The following is a 6869-nucleotide window of genomic DNA, read 5'->3' on the forward strand; positions in this document are numbered from 1 at the left end:
GTCGTCATCCAAAGCACAGTGAATGCAGGCAAGGACTAGGGCTCTGGTCTCCAAACTCCAGTGTAGACCCTGACAGGCTTATTCAAGAGATTTCTGGGCCCCACCTTGAGTTTTCGATTCATTGACTGTGTAGTGGAGACTGAGAATTCCATGCCTTTGGGTCAGGTATCACACTGAGCTAGTAAATGGGTTTCTAAATCGTGGCTTCAAAAATAAGTGACTGGAATCTTAAAGGCTTGTTGTCTCCCAGTTCTTTATGCCTCTAGCACCCTTTCCACTGTTCCCAAGTCGAGCTGCAGTTCAGCCACTTTCAGGGAGGGGACTTGGCAGCCCCAGGGAAAGGACTGGTTGGGAGTGGCCCCATGATTCTAACATAGCTGCCTATGGCTTTAGCTTTTTGGGAGGGGCATGTGCCTGTTGCTCTTCTAAGTTTAACATGGCAACTCCCTTCAGTAGTCCTGTCTTGGGACCACTTAGCCAGGTGTCCCAAGCCCAGAGTATGCCATAATCCTGGTGTCTCACTGAGGTAGGAGAGGAAGAAGCTGGGAAAATTCCTTGGCCAGTGGAATAGGGAAAGAGTTCAATGACTAGACAGTTTGCATCCATCTAGTAAATCCTATCTTCCTTAAACCAAGAACACAATGGTTTAAGCCCTGGCCGGATAGCTTAGTTGGTCAGTGCATTGTACTGATATGCTAAGATTGTGGGTTCAATCCCTGGTGAGAACACATACAAGAATCAACCAATGAATGGATAAGTTGAGGAAAAGATGGATATTTCTCCCTCTAAAAATAAATTTTTTAAAATGTAAAAGTAAATGGTTTACACACTTCTCCCAAATTGATAAATAGTTTAAATCAGTAATAACAACCTGCCATTTGTGCCAACCACAGCCAAGGACAGATGCAGTTAAGGGAATAAATCTCATTTTGGCATATCAGCATAAAACATGAATATTCTATTGGGAATATGAAAGAGCTTAGCATAGAAGCTAAGCTCCCCTAATACCTCCCCAAAACTCCCAGCCTTTAAAAACCCTCAAAATGAAGCTCCCAGGGTGAGCCTGTGCCCTTGGCGTACCTCACTTACCCCTCAGCATGGGACTCTAAGGGACCCCAGGAGACTCAACCAGGGGAGTAATGGGCAGCGGCTAACCCCCTAAACCTGTCTCCAAAGCTCCCTTTCCTCTGACTTCCCAGTGAGCTAAAGCAGCCCCACCTCAGCTCATTTCTTCCCTATACCTTTTAGGGAACCAAAGCAGCCCAGCTTAGGCTGTCCTGTTCTATGCTAAGCCTTCCTTGTTTCACTGTCCCCACCTTTAATAAGTGTACCCTCAAAATCACCTAGACTTGCTCTACCTGTTTTGGCTCAGTGGATAGAGCATGGCCTGTGGACTGAAGGGTCCCACCCGGGTTCTATTCCAGTCAAGGGCACTTTCCCAGGTTGCAGGCTCGATCCCCATTGGGGGACGGCAGCCGATCAATGATTCCTATCATTGATGTTTCTATCTCCCTCTCGCTTCCTCTTTGAAATCAGTATTTTTTTTTTTTAAATCACACTTTTGTTGTGAAATATTTCCTGCATGAATTCAAGAACCCAACACCACCGGCCAGCCCTAGGCAGACCCTCTAAGGGCCAGGTCCCCTTTCGGTAATATACCTCTAGCCTAGCCAGGGAAAAGGAGTCTACAAAGATTTAAGGGAGAAAGGTGTATAAATGGGGGACGCCCGTGTAGTGTATCAGTTGAGCATTACTGGGACTTGGTATCTCTGAGCCTCTGTTACTTCAGATGTAAGATAGATTATAATCCTATCCACCTCCATGATTGTAGTTGTGTGCCTTCAGATTGAGTTCCTAAATGATATGGCCCAGATTTGGAGTGAAGAATGAGAAACCAAATTATGTTTTTAGATGCTGCTGAGCTACAAACAGTGAGTCGCTATGGTGAGACAATTGGCAATTAGTGAGCTGGTTGGCACTCCTCTCTGAGGTGCTGAGACCCCAGGGACCTTAGCTGCCCTGTTAAGCCATCTTGTGTACAGTGCTGCACCAAATGCCAGGACAGGATGAAGCAAATTAAACAGCTCCGGCCTCGAAACTCCAAGAGAGGAGATGGACGAGCCTTCCAGGTGAGGGGCCCTTGATCCTAGCCTGCTTGTGGGGCAGACTAGGGGAGGCCTGTTCTATGGGGCAGTTCTTTATGAGTTTTCTCAAGATGGCGAGAGTTGGTAACAAGTGATCGCAGGCTCAGTGGCAAGGGGATGAGTGTTCCGCACCTGTGGGCCTTTTATGAAGCAACCTTCCAGGGTCTGGCATGTTTCCAGGATCACTGTGGGCAGGTGACGCTTGGACTTTTTGTTTGGTTTTCTTTTTATCTCTAAAAGGTGGGGATCATAAATCCTATCTACTTCCTAGGGCTACCGTGAGCATTCTTGGGCATGCTCTGGGTAAAGTGCTTTGCCTGGTGCCTGGCATGAGCAAGCCCTCACATGCATTGGATGGTATTGTGATATGGCAAGCTATTAACACAGTGTGAATGACTGGGTACTGGAAGTGATGGTAACATGCAACATTTACTAACATATTAATTATTTATTATGTATTAATAATAAAAGTTTAAAAATTAAAGGACAGGGTAATATTCCCCCAGATGTTGCAGAGGAGCTGGGCGGTAGCAACAGCAGCATCTGGTATTGAGGTTGTGTCCATCACCACACCCCACGGGGTTCCCCTGCTCCTTGTTAGGGAGAGCATATGGGTGTGGACAGGTTCTTCCTTGGGGATGTAGGGCCTGGCCTCTGGACAGCACCAAACAAACAGGGTCTGCACTGGCCCTCGGTTCCTAAGGCTTTCCTGCCAACTGCTACTTCGTGAATGATCCTCTGTTCCCGGCCTGGGTTGGTCCTTGATTCCTCTCTGCAGCCAGGCTGGGTGCCCATGCCAGCTTTATCCCCTCCTGAGTTGTGACCTTAGGTGTTCCTCATAGGCTCTCTGCCTCAGTTTATCCAACTGTAAAACAGTGATAAATGATATCAACCTCTCCAGGCTGATGTGGGAATCAAATGATTCAGCATATGTGAAGTGCATAAAAGAGTGCTGAGCAAATGGCACTGCTTTATTGCTATGCTAGAGAATCCTCCTAGCAACCCTGGAGTGAGGCTGTGATCACCATGATTATAGGTAAGAGAACTGAGACTGCGAACTCCCTTAATAAACCCAAGCCACCCAGCTAGTGGAAAAGGAGTTGTGAGGTGGAGTCTGCTCTGTGTAGCCAACACCGACTACTCTTTCTCCTTGGTCTTACTTGCATCTATTTCTTTATTTTTAAATTTTTTTGTATGTGTAGTTCTATTTTTTGTTTTGCTGGAGCTTGAAATTACTTGCTAACCTTTGCAGCATGGGATGCAATTTGCCTATTTTCCTTTCTTCCTTCCATACTTTCTTCCAACTTATCTTCCCTCCTTCCTTTCTACCTTCTTTCTTCCTTCTGTTCAACGTTATTGATTTATTAAATTTAAATTTATTTTTTAGAATTATTATTGAATTTATTAGGGTGGCATTGGATAATAAAATTATATAGGTTTCATCAGAAAAATACCCATCACCCAAATTCCTCAAGTGTTAACATTTTGACGCATTTGTTTTGTCACCTTCTATTATTTTTTTCTGAAAATTTGAGAGTAAGTTGCAGGTCTCTTTACCCTTAAATCTTTCACTGTGTATTTCCTAAAGACCAACCAGAACATTGTTTTACATAACCACACTACATTTATCACAATCAGGTAATGAATATTCATTAACTTCTTTATCTAGTCTACAGACCTTATTTACATTTTGCCAATTGCTCCAATAATGCCCCTATAGAAGAAGAAAAAAATATATAAATAAATAAATATATTTTGACTAGTATCTATTCCAGAATCATACTTTATTTTTTACTTTTAAAACTTTTAGTTAGTTGTGAAATATACAAAGAGAACCATGTACATATAAATCCTGGAGCTTCAGGCCTTATAACCTACCTGTGCTCTCTGAGCTGAGGTTCATCCTAAGCTCTCAGCATTGTGTTGTAGGCAGAGGGAACCAGGTGTTAAACGGTGGGGTCAGACCGGACATGGGTTCAGCAACCTTGATACTTGAGTTCTGTCTAGGAAAGAATTCAGAGCCAAGAGTCCAACTATAAAAGAACATTTATTTGGTAAGTCACAGCGGTAGAAAAAGTGATTCCTAGAAGAACTGGGCTTAGGAAACAAGTTATAGAGGTAAAGGAAGGGCCCTTGGAGCTTGGGAAGGTAATGGTATCACTCCTGGGGGGTGGGGTGAGGGAAAGGTGCTGGGTCCTCCTTAAGGGTGATCTTAGGGGCAGTCCCAGGGGGAAAATCTTAATAGAATATTCAGCAGCTTTCTAGGTGTGTCCTTTCAGGGTCTAGGTCTCCACTGATTGATTGGTGGGCACCAGGGCAGGGGGTCACTATCCAATGCAGCTGGTCCTGAGGTCAGCCGTGGGGTCACTGGTCTGATTTTGTTGCTCTTCTGGGCTTGGAGCTAAAATACAGCTGAGGCCTAGATGTTGTCTCTAGGGAGCAAAGGTCAGGGGGTCCAAACTGCATGTCCAGGGATATGCTAGTGGAGGAAAGGTCACCCTGGGGGCAAGGTCCCACCTTACATTTGTCCTTTGCTGGGCACCCAGGATTTTCCACCCTGATGACCTTCTGTACCTGGCCCATCATCCTTGCTCTGCTCACGTCTGTCTAACTGCCTACCACAACTGCAGAAACAAAGCAGAGGTTGGCACATGCTGTTCTCTGGCTGGATCAGCCTTCTCCCCTATGCCTGACTAGCCCTCTGGTTCTAACCTCTCCCAGGAAGCCTTCCTTGCCACCATTCCAAAGTAGGATTAGGAGCCATTCCCTAATCTGAGTTCTTCTCTGTGGATAGATGGAAGAATATCTCAGCACAAAGCTCTCTGCATTATAATTTTTTTTTAGTTAGTTGTGACCTTTATGAACTAGAGGTCCTCAAAGCAGCTGAGACGTCCTAACACCAATTTTGAGTTCGATAAACTTGTAATATATTTAGAAAACTCAGGCCTTAAATTCATAGTTTTCTGTTTGTTTTTGGAGAGGAGACCCACAATTTGTTTCTGTGATAATGAGATTACTTTGCATATTAAAACAGTTGCTTAAAGATGCCTATTACAGTCTCTAAAGCTATTTCTCCCGGGTGAAAATTCTTTTTTTTTCTTTTTAGTCTTTGGCCCTTTGTAGTCAAGGCTTAATCTGACCCAGATGACCTTGGCTAGCTCCCTCTCAGGGACAAGAATGTACTGTGAGCATATCACATGCCCCTTTCTCACCTCTCTGGGAGCTGTCTCCTGGGAGGGTAGATGAGTTTGATTTCAGAGGCCCTTGCTCAGAAACCTCCTGTGATGCACTGTTTCCAGAAACAGGTCCAAACTTCTAGTCTAGCACTTGATGCTTTTCTTGACTTGGCTTCCTCCACTGATTTCATCCACCACACTAATGTCCTGTCCTCCATCCAAAATGGCCTTCAGGTAATGCTGACAACAATTGACATTAATTGAATATTGACATTAATCAAAAGGGACTCAGAAATCCCTAACATTTATTGAGCACATACTAGTGTGCTAGGAGTGTCAAGAACTTTAAATATCTCATTTAATTCTAATTCCTAGCAGAGTCAGGATTTGAACCCCGACCTGCTGGCTTTGCTATTTATGACATTCACTTAGCTTGTTGGAAACTTAATGTCCTCATGTATAAAATGAGGTTAACACTTTTCTTTTTAAACATTTTTTAAAAATTGATTTCAGAGAGGGAGAGGGAAAGAGAGAAATATCAATGATGAGACAGAATCATTGATCGGCTGCCTCTTGAATGCTCCACTTGGGGATGGAGCTCACAACCTGGGCAAATGTCCTGACTGGGAATTGAACTGTGACTTCCTGATTCATAGGTCGACCGACGCTCAACCACTGAGCCATGTTGGCCAGGCAAGGGTAATACATTTTGATATGAAGCATGAGTGATTGAGTAAAGATACTCCTAAATGCATTCGAATATCTTTTTATTTTTTTTATTTTTTAAAAAATATATTTTTAAAACATTTTTAAAATATATTTTTATTGATTTCAGAGGGGAAGGGAGAGGGAGAGAAGTAGACACATCAATGCTGAGAGAGAATCATTGATCAGCTGCCTCCTGCACACCACATCCCACATTGGGGATTGAGCCCACAACCTGGGCATGTGCCCTTGGCCAGAATCAAACCTGGGACCCTTCAGTCCACAGGCCGACACTCTGTCCACTGAGCCAAACCAGCCAGGGCTTAAAAATATATTTTATTGATTTTTTACAGAGAGGAAGGGAGAGGGATAGAGAGCTAGAAACATTGATCAGCTGCCTCCTGCACACCCCCTACTAAAGATATGCCCACAACCAAGGTACATGCCCTTGACCGGAATCGAACCTGGGACCCTTCAGTCCGCAGGCCGACACTCTATCCACTGAGCCAAACCAGTTAGGGCGCGTTTGAATATCTTTACTCGATTATCCATGCTTCCTGTCAATTCACTATAATGCTAATGTTACTAATATTTTTTAAAATATATTTTTATTGATTTCAGAGAGGAAGGGAGAGGGAGAGAGAAACATCCATGATGAGAGAGAATCATGGATTGGCTGCCTCCTGCACGCCCCCTACTGGGGATCCAGCCCGCAACCTGGGCATGTGCCCTTGACTTGTCTGCAGGCTGATGCTCTATCCACTGAGCCACACCATCCAGGGCTGATCTACTTATATAAAAACCCTGGGTGTAACATCTCAACCCGAGGTGCGACCAACCGGAA

This window comes from Myotis nattereri, assembly GCF_964212035.1.
Source record: "Myotis nattereri genome assembly, chromosome: 8".
Taxonomy (NCBI): Eukaryota; Metazoa; Chordata; class Mammalia; order Chiroptera; family Vespertilionidae; genus Myotis; species Myotis nattereri.